Source organism: Pistacia vera, unplaced genomic scaffold (genome assembly GCF_008641045.1).
Source record: "Pistacia vera cultivar Batoury unplaced genomic scaffold, PisVer_v2 Contig117, whole genome shotgun sequence".
NCBI lineage: Eukaryota > Viridiplantae > Streptophyta > Magnoliopsida > Sapindales > Anacardiaceae > Pistacia > Pistacia vera.
In genome coordinates, this window is record NW_022195215.1 from 2,936,918 (window position 1) to 2,962,885 (window position 25,968).

General features: G+C 37.9%; 1 pseudogene; it reads left to right on the top strand.

Annotated features, from left to right (window-relative positions):
* Positions 1-336: 336 nt before the first annotated feature.
* The window catches only part of LOC116106888, an 88,192-nt pseudogene continuing 62,560 nt past the window's right edge, over positions 337-25,968 (top strand).

Genomic DNA, 25,968 nt, shown 5'->3' on the forward strand with positions numbered 1-25,968 from the left:
TCTTCAAATTCTGTAAACTGACTTACTGACAAGGATGATAATTCTGGTTCTTCTTCTCGTCGGGATAAAGCATCGGCAACCTTATTAGTGGTTCCTGGCCAGTAGTGAATATCGAACGAGAATCCCATTAACTTGGATACCCATTTTTGCTGTTCTGGGGTTTTAATCCGCTGACTCTTGAGGAACTGGAGGCTGCGTTGGTCTGTGCGGATGATAAACTTTCTGCCCAATAGGTATGGACTCCATTTGTGTACCGCAAACACGACGGCCATTAACTCTCGTTCATAAACTGATTTCTGTTTAGCTTGAGGGGAGAAGGCTTTACTTANAATCTCGATGCAAGGTAATAACTGCTGCAATTTAAAAATGAGTAGTTTTTCTTTAAATTATGAGTTACAAATTGCATAAAGTGTTTCTCTTAAAGGCATATTAATCTGTGTGTATCTATTAGAATACTCTTTACCAGTTAAGTAATCTGATATTCTATGCAGTTTTGCTCGTTATATCTACTTCATTAACTTTGACGTAAGAGTAGAATCTATTGACATGCAACAACAACAGAGTACTTGAATATCTTTGTTTTTTTTCATAAGTTTTGTTTCATTTCATTGTGATCGATGATTTCTGAGTTAAACTCTTGTGTCTTTTAGAGCAAGGCAGATGGTATAAGCAGGTTTAAAACAAGTAGAATAAATTTTGTCTATCTAGCTGGGTCAGAAAGACATAAATTAGCTGGTGCTGTCGGGGAACACATGAAAGAAGCTGGAAATATTATTCGTTCTCTCTCACAGCTTGGGTACGTTTCTCATTAAGACCCACTGATTTTAAACCAGTTTTGCCCATTGCCAAAGTTGACATCGATGTGCAAACTTCTCAAAATGGTGAGATGCCAAAAGAAGATACATAATTATTCTTATGTAACCATTGCAAGAACAGAATGAAGCTAGATGTCAAAGAGGGGAATGAGAGCTCAAATCTTCAATTGGTACCTTTTGTTGACTCACACTTTGCGAACGAGTCCATGAAGCAATCTTCAATTCCAAAAGTAAGTATAATGATTTCAGCTGCATCTTGGATTAGTTTAACATCATGACTGCTTGCATTTACATGTTTCTTTTTCTCTCAGGTAGTGGAGAAGGTTTTGACAAGAGCCATTAGGAGGGAAATGGCACTAGAGGACTTCTGTGCCAAGCAAACTTCTGAAATTAAGCACCATAATCGTTTGGTATATGTTTTTCTACGAGTTTTACCAACAAATAGCAGTGACTATATAATACTTTCTTTTTCTTCTTCTTTTTTTTTTTTTTTTCATTGGTGACATTTTTCTGCTTTTCTTTGCAGGTGCAACAGTACAAACATGAGAGAGAATGCAATGCCATTATAGGACAGACAAGGGAGGATAAAATTCTGCGCCTTGAAAGCCTTATCAATGGTGTTTTGCCAATTGAGGATTTCATGGAAGAATAATTTGTATACCTCATGCATGAGCATAAGGTATGTTAGAGCTAAAAAATATATTAGCCTAAGTTTTTGGTTACAAATCTACTTAACATAGTAGTAAAGCTAAACACTCACTTTCAAACCCCTACAAGTTTCACTTGTTTTCATTTTTCATATGTAATTTTATATTTATTTAGTTTGCATCTGTGTTTGCATCCATTTCACTATGAGATACGTGACAAGTATTATTGTAGCTTTTAAATACTTTTATTAGGTTGTTACTTATGAACTTAAGCTTTGAGGTAGAATGGTTACTTACCAAAGTATAAATTTATTTCTAAAGATAACATTAATTTATATTTTGTGCATATATCTGACCTTATTTTTTACAGCTTCTGAAGGAAAATTTTGAGAATCATCCTGAAATTTTAAGGACAAAAATTGAACTCAATATAGTTCAAGAGCAACTGGAACATTATCGGAATTTCTGTGATTTGGATGAAAGGGAAGTGTTTTTGGAAGGGATTCAAGATTTAAGAATTGAGTTACAGTACTATATAGACTTTTCTTCATTATCTGCTCGAAAACAAAACTCAATTTTGCAATTGACTTAATCATGTGATCCCAATCTAGCACCACCTCTGACTACAATCCCAGAGTCAGCCGAAAATAGTGCTGAGGAGAAACTTGAACAAGAAAGAATCCACTGGACTGAGGTAGAGAGCAAGTGGATACCTCTTGCAGAAGAATTGAGGATCAGACTTGAAGCTAGCAGGTCCTTAGCAAAAAAGCAAAAACAGGAACTTGATGCTGAAAAGCAATGTACAGAAGAGTTGAAGGAACTAATGCAGATGGCTATGGAAGGACATGCACGCATGCTAGAACGGTGTGCAGATCTTGAGGAAAAACATATTCAATTGCTTGCAAGGCACAGAAAGATTCAGGAAGCAATAGATGATGTTAAGAAAGCGGCTACTAGAACAGGAGTAATGGGTGCTGAATCTAAGTATTTGCTCTTGCAACTGAAATTTCAGTATTGAAAGCTGAAAAAGAGAAAGAGAGAAGATATCTCAGGGATGAGAATAAAGGGCTTCAAGCTCAATTGCGGGATATTGCTAAAGCTGTACAAGCTGCAGCTTAAGTACTAGTACGACTCAAAAAAGCAGAAGAAGCTGTTGCAGCTGCCCAGGTGTGCCTCCTGCTTTGTTCAGATAATTTTTTCTATAATGAAAAGTTCACCTCTCGCTAGCTTTTCTTTATTGTTTATTTTTGTGATATATTTTTACTTCAAGTTTATAGAAATTGCATTACTAGTTATGTGACAGGGATTTTACTATATCTTGGAGGATTTATGAGCACATTATTCCTTTGTTTGATTAGGATGGTTATTTTTCCTGTACTATTTTTGAGCACACTATGTTTTTGTTTTAAGGCCACTCATTTGTCTCCGTGAGGGTGACACAGATTTTAGAATGTTGGAACCCTCTTGCAACACAAAAACTCACTGCAACCAACACATACACACAATGGCAATAGACACAAGTGATATCTAATGACAGATTATATTAATGGATACTGAATGAAAGAACAGAACAAATGCAATTGGAAAACAGATAGTTCCCTGCAATTCGAGGAGCTGGGGACCTCCCACCCAATTTCCAGAATATAAACTTGATATCCTACTCTCCACACTCTCTCCCTTTTATAAGCTAGTTATTCTCTTCTGTAATAGAATTGACAACCACCTGTCCAGCCACCTGTCCAGACTCATAACAGACTCCACAATCCTAACAACTTTTATTGCACACCTCAACCCCTGAAAACAAACTCATACCCAACACCTCTTTATTCCTATTCCTTCCTTTGCCCTTGGATTTATACCCAACTGAAAGAATTTTTCTTCAGTAGTCTTGTGAGTGGCTGGGCGATGCTGCAGTATCCCTTTACAAACATGCGATAATACCCTGTTAATCCCAAAAAACCATAAAGACTCTTCACATTGGTGGGTATGGGCCAAGAAACCATAGTGGCAATTTTCTGCGGATCTGCCTCAACCCCTTTAGCTAAAATTAGATGCCCCAGATATTCCAGCTTCTACTGTCCAAACAAACATTTTTTAAAATTTCCAACCAATTCATTTTCATCCAGAATCCTAAGAGTTTGCCGCAGGTGCTTGATGTGGGATTCCAAGTCGGGGCTGTAAATCAGAATATCATCAAAAAATACAAGCACAAACTTACGCAGAACTGGTTTAAATATGTTGTTCATCAGAGACTGAAATGTCAAAGGAGCATTGGTCAAGCCGAACGGCATAACCAGAAACTCGTAGTGCCTTTCATGTGTTTGAAAGGCTGTCTTGGGAATATCTTCGTCCTTGATTCTGATCTGGTGGTATTCGGATTGAAGATCAAGTTTAGAGAAAATAGTTGCCCCTGCTAATTCATCCAGCAGCTCTTCAATGGTGGGGATTGGGAATATGTCAGGAATTGTTATGTCGTTGAGAGCCCTGTAATCAACGCAAAACCTCCAACTTCCATCTTTTTTCTTAACTAACAACACCAGGCTGGCGAATGGACTGGTACTAGGTTGAATAATACGGGCAGCTAACATTTCTTCCACCAACTTCTCAATTTCATTTTCTTGAAAATAAGGATACCGATAAGGTCGGATGTTAAGGACCGGTGATCCTTCTTTAAGGTTGATGGCATGGTCATGGGTACGGTATGGAGGGAGTTTGGTGGGCTGATCAAAAGGTGTCTAAACTGATCTAAAACTACCTGAACTCGTGGACTGACTTCTTCCTCTGTGGTCGTGAAAACTCTCCCCAGTAAGTAACATTCCATCAGAATTCCTCCCCCATTGTGGTTGATGGTCCGTAACATTGACTTCAGGGAGATAGCTGACTTCACCAAGGAAGGGTCCCCTTGTAAATTAAATCTGATCCCATCCACCTCAAAGCTCATAGTCAACTTCTTCTAGTTAGCACAGACGTCCCCTAATGAGCTCAACCATGTGATACCCAGAACAATGTTAGCTCCCCCGAGCTCAAAGGGAAAGAAATCCTACTTAATCTAAATCCCTTGCACATCCAGAGCAATCTGCCGACATACTCCTTCTCCTTTCACAGTTACTCCATTTCCCACCATTACCCCAAACATTTTCCCTTTTTCTACTGCAATACTAAGCCTTTCAACCAACTATAGATAAATAAAGTTGTGTGACGCTCCGCTGTCTACCAACACCACCACATCTGAACCTCTAATCTGACCTTTTACCTTCAAAGTCTTGTCTGATGTTATACCCACGATGGAGTTCATGGACAGAGCTAGGTCATTTCCCTCTTGATTGTGATTTTCTTCATTTTCTGGCGGGGTTTCATTCTTCTCAGACTCGTCGTCATCCAACACGAACAGGATTTGCAATGATTTACTCCAACAGTAGTGATTGGGGCCAAACTTTTTGTCACATCGGAAGCACAGCCCCATTTCTCTCTTGTATTGGATATTGGCTTCAGAAAAACGCCAAAAACCCCCTCCTGATCCCCCTCGAAAACTTGCGCTGGCCATTTTCGGCGATCTCTCTTTCCTTTCGGGTGTGCGTGAAGATGCGATCTGGCTTGGATCTGGTGGTTTTGTTGCGTTGGGCCACTAGGCGAGTAGGGTCGAATCTGGGTTATTGGGTGTTTTCACTGGATTGGACCACCATGTGGGCTGATTTGGATCTAGGCTGTTGGAAACGCGTGAGTAGCTTTCCATAGATCCTTGGGCCCTGAATGTTTTGGGCCGACTCTTATCCATGATCCAGTTTTTCTCCTCCACACGATGGGCCTGCTCAATTACTTCTTGCAATGAACTGGGCCTTAACACTCTCAGCTCAGCCCGTATTTCCTCTCTAAGCCCATTAATAAAAACTCCCATCAATATCTCTTCCCCTAAGTCCTTCAATGGTGCCGTATGGGACTCAAACTCTTCTCTATATTCAGTCACGGTGGAGTGTTGTTTCAACGCCACCAGTGCCTCATGCGTAGAGCCTTGGAATGACGGCCGGAATCTGGTGATTAGAGCAGCCTTGAACTCATCCCACGCTTTGAAAGGTTCTCTCCCTTCCATCCATTGGTACCAATTCAATGCTCTACCCTCCATGCAAACTACCGCGGCCTCCACCATCTCCGATGACCCAAATTTATTGAGAGTGAAGTATCGATCGGCACGAAAAGTCCAACCAAAGGGATCTTCTCCACTGAAAATCGGTAGTTCCAACTTCCGGCCTTTCTTCTCTTCATTCCCACTTTCCCCGCTTGTTTCTTGTTCCTGTTCTTGGCCATTCCTGGATTCTGTTTTCTCGTCGTTGGAGTGAGGCTTCTCTTTTTCATGGTTTCGCTTCTCATCCCTCTCCTCTCTTAACCTCATCAATTCCCTCATCTCAATCAAGTACTCCTTAAGACTTCCCACATCTATTTTTACTGAACTCATATCCTCCTACACAGCCTTCATTTCTTTTTCCACATTTTCCATCCTACCTTCCATCTTTGATTTGACCATTCCCTGCTCTGATACCAAACTGTTGGAACCCTCCTGCAACACAAAAACTCACGACAACCAACACACACACACAATGGCAATAGACACAAGTGATATCTAATGACAAATTGTATTAATGGATACTGAATGAAAGAACAGAACAAATGCAATTGGAAAATAGATAGTTCCCTGCAATTCGAGGAGCTGGGCACCTCCCACCCAATTTCCAGAATATAAACTTGATATCCTACTCTCCACACTCTCTCCATTTTATAAGCTAGTTATTCTCTTCTGTAACAGAATTGACAGCCACCTGTCCAGACTCATAACAGACTCCACAATCCTAACAACTTTTATTGCACACCTCAACCTCTGAAAACAAACTCATACCCAACGCCTCTTTATTCCTACTCCTTCCTTTGCCCTTGGATTTATAGACCTTATGTATGGGGGGTCTAACATAGAACATGTAGGATTTTTGGCAGTCATTAATAGAATCCTCACTTAAGAGAAAGCTAACTGATCTTTGCTCATTCTCATATACATTTTTTGTAAATTGATTTAGATCCTTTAGTTTTTGTTTGATAGGCATATAGACACTATTGTATATGAACAATTGAGCTTGTCTTTTGGTTCATTCATAGTTAATTCATGAAGTTCTATACATTTTACATACATTGCTTCATTATTCATAGCCTTATTTATGATTATGGCTACGTAACATTAACTTTGCACGATTTTCTTTTTCTTATGAAACTTCTCTTCCCTGATACTGTACAGTGTGTACTAAGGATACCTGTCTTGGTCCATTCTTAGCTTGGATGTTAATCTCTGTACCGAAAGATCAGAATTACTATATAAGACATGATTTTAAGAACTTATTATTCCTTGTTGCTTATGGCTGCAACTTCTTTCAAAATATGGTTTGCATTAGTTTGCTGGACAATGATTTATTCTTAATTATAACCTTAGCATGTTTTTACTTGTTGAATACTCCATATCGGATGGATAACTTCCCAGCAGAACTTTATTATCAATTTTCCATTTGAAAATTATTGGATTTATATTTATATTTCTATTTCTAAATGATACATTTTATTTTATACTTTTTTCTATATTTCTTTTTTTCAGAAGCGAGCTATAGAAGCTGAACAANTAGACCGAAATTAAGAAAATAAGAAAAACATCGTAAAGTCGTTTTGTTTTGATTTTCAAATACTATTTTCAGAAAATAAGAATGAAGGCATATTTAAAATTTTAAGAAACAACATTAATTTTTTTGTTTCATTTTCAAAAACAAACACTAAAAATGATACCAAACCTCATTTAAATTGATAGTGAATTAAAACAGTTTCTGTATTACATCTCATGTAGGGGAGCAAAATATTATGCTTCATAAGTTTTAGTCACTTCTTTTTGATGCAGAACGAGATGAATGGAACATTACTGTGCAGAAGGTTATGGAAATTGACAATAGCTGGAACAACACAGCTGGGAAATATGTCGAGATATACAACTCTGTCACAGTGGTGTGCTAATATAAATCCTAAGTGGATATACTATGAACATCGAGATACAGGCACCAAACTTCCCAGTTGATGCAAAACCTAATTTCAAATAAAAGCATCTGATATGCTACTGTTAAGGAACCTTGGGATGCAGCCCTGGTCCAAGTTTGATGCCCTGGAATCTAGAAGTTTATCTTTTGGGTAGAAACCAGAGTTGTACTTCGAGAATGGTGGGTACATCACCAATATTAATAATCTGTGTTATTCCAGGTGTATATATGTTACTATACTGTAAAGTACATGAGAATATTATCTCATTATGTATTAACATACTTTGCTTGACCAAATAAGTACCTAGACCTTCCAACAAACCAGTGCAGAAGTTAGACGCAAGTATGTTACTGTACTGTAGAGGGGCAGGATTTGTTTATAAACAGGGATGACATCTCGAGATTTTTGGACCTATTGCATGTGCAGAAGTTAGACGTAAGTATTTTCTGATTAATGTTGGTGACCTTTCACCCTTTGATCTTTCTTCATCTTATCATGCTGTTATTTCTTCTTGCTTTCAGATACCCTTTATAGCTATATGTATCAGAAGGAAGAGTGCTTGAGCCTATTAAAAGATCCCGAGGAACAAGAAGCCGATGATAACAACAAGGATGATTTCGAGAGACAAGGATGATTTCGAGAGACCACCTAAATTGAAATGGCACAAGGTCATTGAGCTTGTCATGGAGTGATTGAATTAGCAAATTGATTATGTAGGAAAAAATCTATTTATTAAGAAAAACATAACCTTAGAGAATAATGGCTTATTTACTGTTTTTTAGGTACTTTGGGCAATTCAAGATTTGGACAGAAAGTGGTTGCTTCTACAGAAGCGAAAGAGTGCTCTTGAATCGTACTACAAGAAGCGTTTTGAAGAAGAATCTCGACAGATATATGATGAAACAAGACTAGCTTTAAATGAGCAACTTTTTGATTCAATTTCTAAGTCACTCAAGGCTGCAGAATCAGAGAGAGAGGTTGATGATGTTGACTCAGTTTAACTTGCATTTTCCTCCGGGTGAAGTTGGTGTGGATGAAGGTCAGTATAAGAGGCCCAAGAGGAAATCACAATAAAGTATCTGCAGTTAAGGGAGGTCTATGGGAGGTTGCAAGCAAGTTGGTTACAACTCTGAGCAACCTGGTTTGCAGTTATCCTTGGAAAAGATGGTAAGTTTGCTTCATTTCTGATTGTTGTTCTATTGTTGTGGATGAGGTTACTTCCCTAGTTTGTGCATGTTTTTTTCTTACAGTAATCTCTCTGTTCAATATACATCATGAAATGTTGAACAAAATCAGTTTGATTAATTCTTGATTTTGGTTTTGATTTTCGATTACGTGTGTTTTCAAAATTATGCCTATGCTCTCTTGCTTGCTTTCTTTCTCAATCAATTCCACTCTCTCTCTACTTTATTTTTTATGTTTTATTTAACTGTTTAATTTATATTTCTTGTTTAATTCACCCCTCTGATTGTGATTTGAATTCTACATTGATTCAGAAATACCAAAATTAATTTTTTTGTTTTTCTCGTTGGGATTATTTGATGGGCTTATTAATCTTTCTCAAATGTTTGGTTTAGTTCATTCATGGATGTTACATTCTAAAATTCTGTCCAGATGTTGATATGTTGTCAATTCAATTTATATTTTTGTTCAGATCATGCTGTGGGTTCCATAGACCTGAACTACTTCATAGACTTCCTGGATATTCCATTCTTCATCCATTTTAATTTTCTAAATTTCATATACTCTGCATAAATTTCTATTTCAATTTGTTAATTATACTTTTTCCTCTCTCGGGCAGAAGTCTGTGTATTATATATTCAAATGAATTAAACATGAACTTCTTTATTGACATTATCCTCTTATCATCGTGTTCTTTCTGATATGAGAAGTAAAATTACCAGAAATAGAAATTTGGGTTGTGCAAAATGTTTTGTTGTTGGGGGAATAAAAATGTTAACTATATGAGATTTTGGTGGGTAGGTTAGTCATTAAGTACCAAGATTGCCTTTCTTTTGGTATTTTTCCATTAATCTGTGTTTTCCTAATATATATGTTTCTAGGGAGCATTGCCCAATTCCTTCCACTTTCAGCAACTCTCTTACTTATGGGGCTTGTGCTTTAGCTTTCATAATGTACATTTTCGATAAGCGGAAGCTATGTAACATTAATGAAATATGCAATTAATGGAACCAAGATGACTTTTTTAGTCCTTGAGTTTGGGCACTGTTTTTTGTTGCTAAAAGTAACTGTCAACTAAACTTTGTCACTTGAAAAGTTCTGGGAAATGAGTAAAGAGAAAACCCATGATAATTTTCTTCTGTGGCTGGGGCATTATCTTTATTTTTTTTCCAGCAATACTACTGAATCACATTGTTTGCTCAGTTTGCTGATTTAGTTTTCATGAATGATTTATGATACATCTTTTTTATGGATATCAAATAATGAACTTCTCCTCAATAGTGAGATCTAATATCAAAGCTATCAAAGTCTATGTCCTTATAACATGGTTTGATTGAAAAATAGACATATTTTGAAAACAATCTGTTTACTATTGTCCTGTTAGTTGTATATCTGCTTATGCAAATATTTTGATGTTAACTGTCATGCATATATTTGGTGGATTTCCATTTGATTTCCATAGTATTTAATGCTTCTTAAGTTTGTTTTTCTTTATCCTTATATATTTTTTTATTCTAATTTAGTTTCTTTGTTTTCTACCTTTTTTTAATCTTACAAAAATGCTTTTTAGATTCTTTTATTGGTAATCATTGTACACTGCACTGCCATGTTTGTCTCGTGCCTGTCTAAAGCGGTGATCAGGGTAACCCCGTGATGTGATACACTCCCATAAACAACCATTAGAAACAAACATGAGAATAAATCTGGGGTATGGTCCACAGACTTGTTTCATTGATAGACATTCAATTTGTTGCTTGTAAATAAACGTAATGAATATTCACACTTCTCATTCATAGCTTAAAAGGATACATATTATATACACTTGTAGTGTTCTAAACTAGGTAGGTGATCAATCTAAATTAGGATAGAAGTGATCCCTATAATCAAGGATTTTAATGTGATCCCTATAATCTAGGAAGTCATATACATCTGTAACACTCCCCCTCAAGCTGGAGTATATATATCAATCATACCCAGCTTGTTACAAAGATAATTAACTCGGATCCCAATTAGAGCCTTTGTGAAGATATCTCCCAATTGTTCTCCAGTCTTCACGTACCCAGTGGAAATCAGACCTTGCTGTAGTTTCTCACAGACGAAATGGAAATCGATCTCAATGTGTTTTGTTCGTTCATGGAACACTACATTAGATGCAATATGAAGAGTCTGGTACTGAAGTTTCAAGGCCTATTTCAGTCAGGAACTGATATATCCACATTATTTCACAAACAGCTTGTGCCATAGTCCTATATTCCGACTCTGCACTTGATCGTGACACGACATTCTGCTTCTTGCTCTTCCATGATATTAAATTTCCTCCGACAAAGACACAATAGCCTGATGTGGATCTTCTATCTACCTTGGAATCTGCCCAATCTGCATCTGAGAAACATTCAATATGAGAATGACTATGATTGCCATATAATATACTGCGTCCAGGGGCTCTTTTCAAATAACACAAGATCTGCTCCAAAGCCGCCCAATGATGAACTGTTGGGGAGGCCATAAACTGACTGACAACACTTACTGAATATGCAATATCTGGACGAGTTACCGTAAGATAGTTCAACTTCCCAACCAATCTTTTATATTTCTCAGGATCTCCAAATAGTTCACCATCTTTCGTAAGCTGCACATTAGGAACCATCGGAACACTACATGGCTTTGCCCCCAATTTCCCTGTCTCAGTTAATAAGTCGAGCACATATTTCCTCTGAGAGAGGAATATACCTCGTTTGCTCCTTGTAACTTCAACCCTCAAGAAATACTTGAATATCCCAAAGTCTTTTGTGTGGAACTGTGTATGGAGAAAAGACTTAAGAGATGTGATGCCCACACTGTCACTCCCGGTAATAGCTATATCATCCACATACACAACTAGAAGAATGATGCCAGTTTCAGACCGTTTGTAGAAAACATAATGGTTAGTTTTACATTTCAGCATACCAAATCTCTCAACAGCCTGAAAAAACTTTCTAAACCAAGCACGAGGACTCTGTTTTAAATCATACAGAGATTTGCGAAGACAACATACTTTCCAACCCAGGAGGTTGCTCCATATATACCTCTTCCTGAAGATCGCTGTGAAGAAAAGCATTCTTGATGTCTAGCTGATGCAAAGGCCAATCATAAGTAGCTGCCATAGAGATAAACAGCCGAATAGAGGTGAACTTAGCCACAGGGGAAAAAGTATCAGAATAATCAACTCCGTAAGTCTGAGCATATCCTTTAGCAACTAGACGAGCTTTTAGTCGAGCAACTGACCCATCTGGATTAACTTTAACTGTAAACACCTATTTGCATCCAATTGCCTGTTTCCCTGAAGGTAAATCTACCAATTTCATTGTCATCTAAGACATTCATTTCCTCTATCATTGTATTACGCCAACCAAGATGAGAAAGGGCTTCATGAACAGTTTTAGGGATAGTAATAGAATCAAGGGAAGCAATAAAAGAGCATGATGAATATGACAAATGATCATAAGAAACACAAGAAGAAACAGGATAAGTACACTGTCGTTTACCTTTTCACAATGCAATAAGAAGATCATCACTTGAAACTGGATCGGATGATGAAGAAGTTGGTGCCGGACATGAAACTGGAGGAGGTGGACGAGGAGAGTAGACTTTGACAGGAGCAGGATCAGAGATAGAAGCCGATGTAGGAAGCGTAGGAATAGTGACAGGGTTAGAGACAGGAGCCGGTTCAGATATTGGTGCAGGGGAAGTGAAAGTATAAACTAACAAATCATCATTATCATCATCCTTCAGACGATCTGCAGGAGAAGAGGGAAAGTATGGTGTTTCTTCTAGAAAGGTAACATCAATGGAAACAAGATACTTATTAAGATTTGGACAATAACACTGATATCCTTTCTAAAGTCGAGAATAACCAAGAAAGACACATTTTAATGACTTGGGATCTAATTTAGTGACTGATGGTCGAACATCCCGAACAAAGCAAGTGCTACCAAATACCCTAGGTTCAAGAGGAAATAATGCTTTGTTAGGAAAAAGAATACTGTACGCGGTCTCACCATGAAGGACAGAAGCCGGGATGCAGTTAATCAAAAAACAGGCGGTGGAAACGGCATCAGCCCAGAATGGTTTAGGAACATTCATTTGGAATAATAAAGCTCTGGCAGTTTCAAGAAGATGTTTGTTTTTTCGTTCTGCTATTCCGTTTTGAGATGGAGTATCAACACATGAAGTTTGATGAAGAATGCCATTCTGGGTCATGTAATTTTGAAAAGAAACTGACAGATATTCTTTTGCATTATAACTGCGCAATGTATGAACATAATCATTGAATTGAGTTTTAATCTCAGTACAAAAAGCACAGAAATAAGAAAACAAATCAGAATGATTTTTTATTAAGAATAACCAAGTCATACGAGAGTAATCGTCCACAAATATAACAAAATATCTAAAACCAGTTTTAGATAGAACTGTATAGGGACCCCAAACATCAGAGTAAACTAACTCAAAAGGAGAATTAGCTCTTTTATTGACTCTAGGACTAAAACTGACACGATGATGTTTAGCAAATTGACATGACTCACACTCTAATGATTAATTTCTAGAATACAGAAACTCCAAATAATTCATCAGTTCTTTAATAAACTCACAATGATTAATTAGGCCAAGTACCTCACCGTCAATAGAGTTTCGTATTTGTAGAATCAACCGAGCAGCATCCCGAAGCCATGTCTTTTTCGAATCATCCTCAGGTGGATCATCAGTCATATGATCATCTTTCATATGATCATCTTTATCAATACTCCGCAAATACAGTATAATAGTTTTACGCCAATCATGGTAATTAGTTATACCAATGAGCTTATGTTCTATAATTTTCGACATCGTCAGTATCATTTCCATCACTGGCTTTGTATCAGGCATGTCTTAAACAGATGATAATCCCAATGCACACCAACAAACGGTTAAAACAAAGCAAACTAACTAAATTTCCATGACACACCAAATCAATCAACAGTACCACCAACCAGAGGCCACATCAAGCAAAAAAAACCAATAACCAAATGAAAACAAAGTGTCGAAAGATCACAACTAAGTCCTCAGAAATATCCAAACAAAGAACAGCAGTGAACCAGTAAGAGATTACCCAATCCAGCATGAAAATGTGCTGTAAAAGTACCGGCAAAGCAGACGAAGAGAATCGGAGGAGAAGTCAGCTGTGCATGCGCTGCGCGTGGTACTGTTCACCAGAGTTTCAGGTGGCGCATGGAGCTCACACGCGGTGATTCTGATGGCCGGAACTCAGGGTTTTGCCAATCGGCGGCTTCTGAATCTCCCTTGGGTGGCAGTGTTGAACAAATCTCAACCTAAACAGGTTTTCCCAATTTGAAACCCAAACCCTAATTTCCCAATTTTGAGACCCAAACCCTAATTATCTTTTAAGGCTCTGATACCATGTAAATAAACGTAATGAATATTCACACTTCTCATTCATAGCTTAAAAGGATACATATTTATATACACTTGTAGTGTTCTAAACTAGGTGGGTGATCAATCTAAATTCGGATAGAAGTGATCCCTATAATCTAGGAAGTCATATACATCTGTAACACTTGTCATTGTCATTTCTAGATAGGATGGACATCTGTTGGAAGATTATTTATTATTTCTTTTTTGTAATTTTAAAAATTAACAGGTATTTTGTATTGCAGTCAAGTTGAATGCTAACTGGATGGTTGTTGGAACACTTTTTGGGTTTGATTAGTTTATGAATCCATTGGTTGCAAACATAGTGGAGGTGAATGGCAATGAGAAAACTGATATAGGGATGGTGGTGAGTCTCTGTCTTTTCCTGTTGTTAGCAAATAATCAACTTCCAATTGAGTAATGACATTGCAACAATCTTTTCTAATTATTTTCTGTATATAAATTGAGTTAAATCATATGTCACTTGGGCCATTCTGTGAGTTTAAAGCCTTTTATTCAGTTTTGAGTCATGACACTTTCATCTATGTAAATGGTTTGCGTTAATGATTTTCCCTTCTTTTTTCCGCACTAGTTTTGTGTTTGCTAAGTGTGATAGATGGTTAGGTGTCGGAGATGGCTAAATTCACACTGAAACTTAAAAGTTCTTAAGTATGTGGGTGAGAAAGAACACCGGTGCAGTTTACACAAAACAATGAACGAGCAAGTAAAGAGAAGTCCTCATCATCTGATGGAATTATATGTTAAGTGAATTTTTTATATGATGTTACAGGTTAAGTTTTTAATGGATGGAATTATATGTTAAGTGAATTATGAAATTCTTTTTCTCTTTGTTGGTTCCTAGGTGTTAATTATGGTTTACCCATTTTATTTGAGATATAAATATAAATGTTTCCCCTGACATCTTATGTCTGTTTTAATTGTTTATTGTAAGTGAAATTCTTTTGCAGGTATCTTCATTGCCTTTTGATATACTGTTGACAAGATATGACATACCTTGATGGATCAGGACTTTCTATCTCAAACACCTTGGTACTATGCCATAATCGATGAAGCCCAGAGAATTAAAAACCCTTCCAGTGTAAGTTTGAGATTAACATATTTAATAATATAAATTTTCTGTGGTAGCAATTGTTTGCTGATAAAATTTGTTTTACTTTTAAAAAATATAAGAGATGCTACTGTCAATCATCAGATATAACAAATATAAAATGAATGTAATGGTAGTAAGATGGCCGCATGTTCGTGAATTCTTGATTTGTTCCTCTATTCTTCTCCTTTCTTTTCTCAACTTTGTGGGGCGATTACTAGTGTGAATTTTGAGTAAATTTCTTCTAGTTGTCTAAAATAAGTCTAAATCAGAGTAGGTAAAAATTAATATTTTAATGCAAACATTTTTCTCGATTTTCCTATGATTTTCTCATTCGAAAGACTTTAATGATTGAACCACAACATGTTGTATATAAAGTCCTTAGGAAGCGATTTGTCATACACAGAAGATTGTGATGAGTGGCACACCCATCCAAAATATTTTTTTCGAACTTTGGGATTTGATGCAGTTTTGTATGCCTTCAGTGTTTGGGACACTGGAAGAGTTCCTTTCTACTTTTAATGGAGCAGGACATTGTTTAACAGGTTATTTTCTTAATTCTTGAATAGGCTGTGCAACATTGATAAAAAATGTCCTTTACTTTTCTCCGATTGTAATTCCATTATGGGTAATTTCACTAGTTGTGCTTCAAAATTAAAAAAAAAAAAATACAAACCTCTATGCCCCCATGATGCAATTACAATCAGAAACAAAACATCTTAGACATGAACTCATTGACACAAAAATAATATTAGGTATTGGATATTGAAATCAGGGTTATATTACATTGTTCATTTTGTATTTCTGCACCTTTATTTTGAAGCCCAAATTGGTAGATTGATGCATATGCTTTTAATTACTTTTCTTTCTTAAATTAAATCACTGAACCTACCATGTACTGTTACCTTTTTATTCTACTTCTTCTCGGGAAGTTGGGCATATGCTCCTTTTTGGTGCAACAAAATCTATGAATTTTATATTGTTACCTTATTTATGCAAGGACAAGATCAGTGCTTGTGTAATTTCATATTTCTTTATTGGGAATTTATTTATATAATGACTAAATCTCCATTTTTATCTCCCTCTTATATACTTCCATAAAAATTGTTGTCTTTTTAATAATTGAATAATTTTAAATCAGCCAAGGAAGGGTTTAGAAGTTTGAAATGTATATTGCATGCCTTCAAGCTTCGGTGAACAAAATTTAAACTGATTTGAGTATGGAAGTTGAAGGCTGCCACCTCTTACTGAGATAACAGTGTAGGCTTACTATTCTTTTTTGAATTTATACTCGAATGTTTCCTCTGGGTTCCTACTGTAACTACTCATAAGAGATTATTGGACTTGGTCATGATAGGATGGTTCCAATGGTCTCGTTGCAAAAGAAAGTGTAATATTCAATATTGAGGAAGGAGCTACCAAAACTTTTTGCATTGTCTTCTGGTGTTTCTAACCATCAGTCTTTACAGAATATTGTATGTGTTTGTTTCTTGAATTTACTCCTTGATGTGTTTTTCTTCATTGTCCCACATATACTGCAGTAAGACTAAATGCTCTCTTCTATTGGAAAACTTAAAAAGAAGACTATTATATATCTAAGGAGAAGTTAGGTCAACTCATGATAATCTTATTTTTCTCATTCTGAAAGAGTTTGTGTAGAGATTTATGCACTTGATGACCTTCAGCCAAGATTCTTCCTCTGAAATATTTAGTTCCATATGGACTTTGGTGTAATTTAGATGACTATTCATTGTAAAATTTGCTGGGTTGGGCCTTTGTTCAACTTAAAGATAAATCTGCTGATTCTGTTGGAGACCTCCTGCAATCCAGAGTTTCACAGCCAACAACAATACACAGAACAAACAATATGCACAAAAAAAAGGCAATAGCAGATTATATTGATAGATACTGAGTAACATGAAACAGAACAAATGAAATGACTGATAGTTCCCAGCAATTCGAGGAGCTGGGGACCTCCCAAACAATTCCAGAAAATATTACTTGATATCCTACTCTCCCACATTCTCTTCCTTTTATAAGCTAATTCTTCCATTCTGTAACCCTTATGACAGCCAGGTGTCCAACCTCCTAACAAACTCATCAATCCTAACAACCCTTATTGCACACCTCACCATTTTGTAACAAACACACACTCAACGTGTCCCTTTATCCTTATTCCTTCCCCTACCCTTGGATTTATAGACCTTATGTATGGGAGGTCTAACAATACCCGCCCCTCGAAGTGCCACCTTGTCCTCAAGGTGAAATTGAGGAAATTGGCTATTGATGACATCAAAGGACTCCCATGTAGCATCGAAAATAGGCAGCTCGTGCCAGCGAATGAGAACCTCAGTGGAGCCATCTATAAGAGACCTCACATCCATTACCTCAGCAAGCTGAACCTGCAGTTCCAAGTCATCGGTGAGACAGGAAGGCAGAGGCTGTACTGAAACTGAGCTATGCAAACTGTGCTTCAACTGGGATACGTGAAAAACAGGGTGAATACGAGCTGCTGGGGGCAGTTCTAACTTATATGTTACTTGGCCGATTTTCTCCAAGACTCGGAAAAGTCCATAAAATCGAGGACTCAGTTTCTCATTCAACTGTGTGGCCAAAGATTTAAATTTGTAAGGCTGTAGGCGAAGATACACATACTCCCCTGGTGAAAATTGAACTTCCCGTCGATGACGATCTGCTTGTGTTTTCATGTGAACTTGTGCTGCTTCCAGGTTGTGTTTGAGGTCCTGAAGGATGGCATTTCGCTCATGGATCTGATGGTTGACTTCATCGACCTGAGAAGGGTAGTCTGTGAACTTTAGGAGAATCGGGGGGTCACGACCGTACAAGGCTTTGAAAGGTGTCATCTTGGTGGATCGATGATATGTTGTGTTGTACCAAAATTCAGCCCTTGGCAGCCAATTTGGCCATTGACGGGGCTGTGAGCTGCAAAAGCAACGAAGGTATGCCTCCAAGCACCTGTTTACCACTTCGGATTGGCCATCCGTTTGTGGGTGGTAAGCGGAACTAAATTTCAAGGCTGTTCCGGAAACTCTGAAAATCTCTTGCCAAAAATGACTCATGAAAAGTTTGTCTCTGTCGGCAATGATGGATTGAGGGAACCCGTGAAGCTTCACTATCTCTTTTATGAATATTAAGGCTACCTTCTTGGCGGTATAAGGGTGCGACAAGAGCAGAAAATGGCCATATTTAGTTAATCGGTCCACCACAACCAGAATGGTGTCGAACCCCTTGGCCCTTGGAAGACCTCCAATGAAGTCCATTGTCAAGTCTTCGAATGTCTGAGTTGGTATAGGAAGTGGCTGAAGTAATCCAGCCGGTTTCAAGGCTGAATGTTTATTAACTTGACATATGGTGCAGGTTTGAACAAAGTTCTGGATATGCTTCTTCATGCCTACCCAATAAGCTACATTGGCTACCCTTTTATACGTCCTGAAGAAACCGAAATGACCACCAGTTGGGCTAGAGTGAAATTCGGCTAATAGTTTCTGAATGAAGCGAGAACCTTTAGGTAGAACCAACTTGTCCTTATACAACAAGCAGCCATGGCGAAGTTTGTAGTGTGGTCGGCTGTTGGGTGCCAAAACCAGATCTTGAATCAGCTGTCGAAGCTTGGGGTCTTGATGGGCCTCAGTTGCCAAATCCTCATACTCCGTAAACTGTCTCACTGTCAAGGAAGATAATTCTGGTTCCTCTTCTCGCTGAGATAAAGCATCAGCGACTGTATTAGTGGTTCCCGGCCAATAGTGGATATCAAACGTAAACCCCATTAATTTGGACACCCATTTCTGCTGTTTCGGGGTTTTAATCCGCTGATCCTTGAGGAATTGGAGGCTTCGCTAGTCTGTTCGAATGATGAATTTCCTACCCAATAAGTACAGACTCCATTTGTGCACCGCGAACATGATAGCCATTAACTCTCTCTCATATACTGATTTTTGGTTAGCTTGAGGGGAGAAGGCCTTACTTAAATAAGCAATGGGTCGTCTTTTCTGAACTAATACAGCCCCCATACCTTGACACTATGCGTCTGTGTGAATCTCGAATGGAGAGTTGAAATCTGGAGCTGCCAAAACAGGAATTGAAGTCATGGCTTCTTTTAAGGCATGAAAGGCCTGCTACACCTCTTGATCCCAACTAAAAGAATTTTTCTTCAATAGTCTTGTGAGTGGCTAGGCTATGCTGCCTTAACCCTTTACAAACCTGCGATAGTACCCCGTTAATCCCAAAAAACCACGAAGGCTCTTCACATTAGTGGGTGTGGGCCAAGAAACCATAGCAGCAATTTTCTGCGGATCGGCCTCAACCCCATTGGCCGAAATTAGATGCCCCAGATATTCCAGCCTCTGCTGCCCGAATAACCATTTCTTAAAATTCCCAACCAATTCATTGTCGTCCAGAATCATAAGAGCTTGCTGTAGGTGGCTGATGTGGGATTCCAAGTCAGGGCTGTAAATCAGAATATCGTCAAAAAAAACAAGCACAAACTTACGCAAAACTGGTTTAAAAATGTTGTTCATCAAAGACTGAAACGTCGAGGGGGCATTGGTCAAGCCGAATGGCATAACCAAGAACTCATAATGTCTGTCATGTGTTCGAAAGGTTGTTTTGGGGACGTCTTCATCCTTTATTCTGATCTGATGGTATCCGGATTGAAGATTGAGTTTAGAGAAGATAGTAGCCCCGACCAATTCATCTGTTACAGATATACATGACTTCCTAGTTGATGGGGATCACATTAAAATCCTTGATTATAGGGATCACTACTATCCTAATTTAAATTGATCACCTACCTAGTTTAGAACATTACAAGTGTATATAAATATGTATCCTTTTAAGCTAATAATGTGAAGTGTGAATATTCATTACGTTTATTTTACACAACAGCTTTTCGATGGTAGGGATTGGAAATTTGTCAGGGATGGTTATGTCGTTGAGAGCCCTGTAATCGACGCAAAATCTCCAACTTCCATCCTTTTTCTTGACTAACAATACCGGGCTGGCAAATGGACTGGTACTAGGCTGGATAATACAGGCAGCTAGCATTTCTTCCACTAACTTTTCAATTTCATTTTTTTGAAAATAAGGATACCTATAGGGTTCGATGTTAGGGGCTGGTGCGCCTTCTTTAAGGTTTATGGCGTGGTCATGGGTACGATGCGGAGGGAGTTTGGAAGGTTGGTCAAAAAGGTGTTGATATTGATCTAGTATTGCCTGAATTTGCGGACTGATTTTTGGCCCTGGGTTCATGAATTTATCCTCCAGCGAGCAACATTCCACCAGAAATCCTCCCCCGTTGTTGTTGATGGTCCGTAACATTGACTTTAATGAAATAACCGACTTTACCAGAGAAGGGTCCCCTTGTAAATTGACTCTGCCGCCATCCAGCTCAAAGCTCATAGTCAACTTTTTCCAGTTAACACAGACATCCCCTAAGGAACTCAACCAAGTTATACCAAGAACAATGTCAGCTCCCCCGAGCTCAAAGGGAAAGAAGTCTTACCTGATTTTAATCCCTTGCACATCCAGAAGGACCTGTCGACACACCCCTTCTCCTTTCACAGTGACTCCGTTTCCCACCATCACCCCAAACATTTTCCCTTTTTCCACTGCAATACCAAGCCTCTCGACCAACTCCAGAGAAATGAAATTATGTGACGCGCCATTGTCTACCAACACCACGACGTCTAAACCCTTAATCTGACCCTTTACCTTCAACGTTTTGTTGGACGTGATGCCCACGATGGAGTTCATGGACAGAGCCAAGTCGTTTCCCTCTTGGCTGTGATTTTCGTCAACTTCCGGTGGGGTTTCACTCTTCTCAGATTCATCTTCATCCAACACCAACAGGATTTGCAAGGATTTGCTCCGACAGCGGTGATTTGGGCCAAACTTTTCGTCACATCGGAAGCAAAGCCCTCTTTCTCTCGTATTGGATGTAGGCTTCGGACAAACGCCGGAAGTTTCCTCCTGATCCCCCTCGGAAACTTGCGCTTGCGTTTTCTGACGTTCTCTTTTTCCTATCGGGTGTGCGCAACGACGCGTTCTGGCTTGGATCTGGTGGTTTTGATGGGTCGGGTCGGGTCGGGTCGTTGACTTTGCTTGGTTGGACCACCATATGGGCCGATTTGGTTCTGGGCTACTAGAAACCCTTGAGTAGCTTTCCCTGGAACCCTGGGCTTTGAATGTTTTGGGCCGACACTTATCCATGACCCAGTTTTTTTCTTCTACGCGATGGGCCTGTTCAATTACTTCTTGCAAGGAGTTGGGCCTTAACACTCTCAACTTAGCCCGTATTTCCTCTCTGAGCCCATTAATAAAGACTCCCATCAATATCTCTTCACCTAAGTCCTTCAACGGCGCCGTGTGTGATTCAAAATCCTCTCTATATTCAGTCACGGTGGAGTGTTGTTTTAGCGCCACCAGTGCCTCATGCGTAGAGCCTTGGAAGGATGGCTAGAATCTGGCGATTAGAGCAGCCTTGAACTCATCCCACGATTTGAAAGGTTCTCTCCCTTCCATCCACTGGTACCAGTTCAATGCCCTACCCTCCATGCAAACTGCCGCGGCCTCAACCATCTCTGACGACCCAAATTTGTTGATAGTGAAGTAGCGGTCGGCGTGAAAAGTCCATCCAAAGGGGTCCTAACAAACTCATCAATCCTAACAACCCTTATTGCACACCTCACCATTTTGTAACAAACACACACTCAACGTGTCCCTTTCTCCTTATTCCTTCCCCTACCCTTGGATTTATAGACCTTATGTATGGGAGGTCTAACAGATTCATCACCTTGTTTCTCTACTTATTGGATATCAATGCTCATAATGTTTTAATCATTAAATCTTCTTTCCTTTTCTAGGTAATATGACTGCGAAAGGCATGTTGCCATCCGCACCTCTTTCCTGGTATCAAGCCTGAACCATTTGTAAAAGGTGAACACCTAGTTCAGGTAGCCTTCTCATCTAGGTTTTGTAGACAAAGGATGATGAATGTGGAATTATAATCTATCTACTGCTTCTGAGTTTGCAATTTGTATCTTCCTTCGGCTATATCATATTGCTCCTTTCAACCAAAATGTTGTTTTTATGGCTTCTTTATTAGGCTAGTAGTAAACTTGTAGTTTTGGACCCACCACTTCGATCGTATGCTTCTTAGCACTGTGTTCTTCTTTTTGCTCAGATGAACCATATGCTTGATATTTTACAGGTTTGCTTTTTGAACCTTAATAATGTTAAAAGTTTACGTCTTCAGCTCGAGTGCTGAATGCTAGTTGATTTGACAACTATAGGCACTACTTTTCACATGCAATGTATGATTTTTTAAAGTTATGAACCTATGAATGTCTTGATGGATCAATTCAGGCTAAGGAGCGTTTAGCTGCTGCTATAAGAAATTTCAATGCTTCATCATTTATGGGAAGACTCAATTATGAAGCTGATGGAAATAATGCTTTTGTTTTTCTGATCCCTACAAGAGACGGGGGAGTTTGTTTGAATCTCGTTCTTTAGTCTCTTTACGAGAAGTTAGGCTTTAGTTGGAAGCATAAGAGTCCTTCAAGTCATATATATCGATGAGACATCTGGTCTTATTTTTTGTTCAATGAATGTAAAATCTATATTGTGGTATTTGTACTTATGTGCCACATTTTTTCTAGTATTTAAATAGTTGGTTTCTCTCCTCCTAATCACATTATCACTAAACAACTTTTGTTTCTATGCATAGAGGACGTGAGGAGGGTAGTATAAACATGCTTGTCAATCAGTGGCTTTTGTGCAATCATATATCCTAGGTTGAAGTCCCCTTGGAGTCATCTCTATTCCTGAACTGAATGTTTTTTATCAAGAGACGCCTTTTCAGAATTCTGGTTAGTTATTGCAAAACTGGTCAAGTCTGACTTCAATTCAATATGTTTTAATTTGTCTTAATGACTGATTGGGTGGCCTAGTTGCTTCATGTTTGAAGATCAAACTAGTCTTTTAATATTTTATCTAACTCTGAATTTTCACAGATAGGTAGATCTTATTGGATGTCATTACTTCATTTTGGACATTATATTATTTCAAGATATTCATTTCTTTTTAGGGCTATTTTAGAATTTATGACTGCTTTTAATCCATTTCTTTTACATCAACAGGTAATCGAGTTAGGATTCTTATCTCACTAGACTTGGATATATTTTGTCTTTTTCATTTTACACTAATTGTTTATTTAATGTTTGTAAGAAGGCCTTTTTCTATCATCTCAGGTTGTGTAAAAGTGTGGACTATTGGAAGCTGCATCTTTTGGTGCATTTCCCTCTTAGGAAAGCATTGGTTTTAATTTTTCAAACCAGGGCAAGAGATGGGTCAGATTAGTAACAGATAGACTCACCAGTTAGGTTGTTGATACTGAATTAGTTATACACTTTAGAGAAGTTTACTTGATTTACAGAGTCCAATTATTATCACCAGAATTTTAATTTGGTAAATTATTTGCTTCTGGGGCTCACTCCTTTATTATTTTACTCTTGGAAGTCGTATTTTTTGAATATCATCCTTTTAAACAGAGGATTGATATGAGTGTTGGATGATAGTTGAGAATGTAAGTTTCTACTTCCAAAAGCTCTCTTGCTGTTGTGCTAATTTCTTCACTTTTTTATTGAATTTTTTGCATATCCCTTTCTACTTATGGGAGGGCATACCTACAAGAAATATGAACAGATGCTTCACGTTGGTTCACCGGAAGTTTTTCATGTAAGTTAATTATTTATTATTTGTATCCCTTTTTTATTGCTTTAATTATTGGTAATCTGCTCTGGTGGGTTATATGGTTGAAATTTATACTTGATGCAGTGTTTTATTTCCAGGAATTTCTTTCCTCCTTATAGAATGGTAATTTTGATTTCTTCATTAAAAAAGGGGATTCTATACATATATAATTTACTTAGCTTTGCTATTTGGATTTGTCTTCCATTGGTGATGATGTAGATTGTGGTGCAAAGAGGCCTTTTTGGCTGTTGCACTAAGGGTACTCCTAAAAAAATACTTTGGTAGTGATGTAAGATGAATCCCATTGTTTGCTTTCTGTGAGTTGCACTATACAGTGTAGGAACCACGCACAAGCTTTATTGTGTTGATAGGTGCCTTCTTGCTAGCTGACTGATATTATATTGTGTCGTTTTTCTATTCTCACTTAATGCATCTTGTTTCTTTTTTGGATATCAATGCCTTGATTTTTTAATCTTGTATCTTCTTTTGTGGGAGGTAATACAACCATCTTCCCCCTTTCTTGGTATTAAGCCTGAACTGTTTAAAGAGGTGAACACCTGTCAGGTATCCTTTTCATCTCAGTTTGTAGACAAGGATGCAGAGACTGGAGTCTGGTGCCTTTTGCCTAGAAAAGAAAAACTTTTGTTTTTCTGTTGCCTACAATTTTGTATTCCATACTAGCGTTCTACCTGTTTCCTTCCAACAAAAATGTTGTTTCAATTGACCTCGTCCTGGATTAGCGCTAATGGTACAGTTTGTAATGTCTGAAACCATTTACTTAAAAGTTGAATATTTCTAGTCATTGTGTTTACTCTTCGCTTCAGATTCCCCATGCTTGAAAAACTTATAGGTTTGCTTTCCAAGACATCTAATGATGCTAAATTTAATCTCACAATGATGACTGAAGCCTGTTGATTTGGACAACTAGGTTATTGCTTTTACACATGACAAAGTAGGCAGTGTTTTGCAGGTATGAAGATATTCCAGGAGGGTCCTCATATGCCGCACTTGGGTAATTGATGATGTTCTGTTTTGAATGATTTGTGTCTTAGTTTTGCTTATAAATTATAAATTGTTTCCAATTGAGCTGACAATATATTAAAAATCTTTTCACTTTAGAAAGTTTCTCTTTGTGACAGTGTTTAGCAATATGTACTCAGAGCTCCATATCTGTCCAAAGCCCCTTAATTTAAGATACTAGTTATTGGTCGTTTGCTAGCATATTGATCATTATTGTTTGTCAGGTGTCAGTTGTATTAAATTGAGTATAACTAGTTCTGTTTTATTTATGTTCTGCACGAACAATATATTGGTAACTTTGGATAGCTTCTTGTATTGAGGTTGAACTGTTTTTTGTAGGTTAAGTCAGTTGTCATGCATTATTCCATGAAAATAGTCTATATGCTGATATAATAAATATGAACTGGAGTATAAAATCTTTGATAAAATTTGGGTGGCTAATGCATTCCCATTCTTGGAAGGTGGTGAAGTTAATATATAAGCATCTTCAAAAGGGTGAACCTTACATATAGAGGAGGTCTATTGCTTCATATCATTTGGCCGCCCTCAAGGAGTACACCCTTCAAGGATAACTTGTTCGTTTCTTCACACTTCACTTTTTTTAATTTAATACTCTGTCAAATAGGAAGTAATGCCCCGATTGAAGTGTCCATCCAGATGTTGACAGGTAATGTATCAAAGGGGAAACTTAGATCCTTAAACTCAAAGTATCAACATTCTAACAGTTTCAAAGGATTTTCAAAATATGGTTTAATCTTAGAAATGGATAATGACAAGCAAGATATTGGGATGAGGCTAGAAAGAGTTGGATGAGCATGTTCCAAAGTTCACTATCTCCGGGACGTATAGGGCATTTAGGGAACTCACAAGAGAAGATAGGGTTGTGTCTATTGTCATGAAACAACTTTGGAGACTTCACTTGATT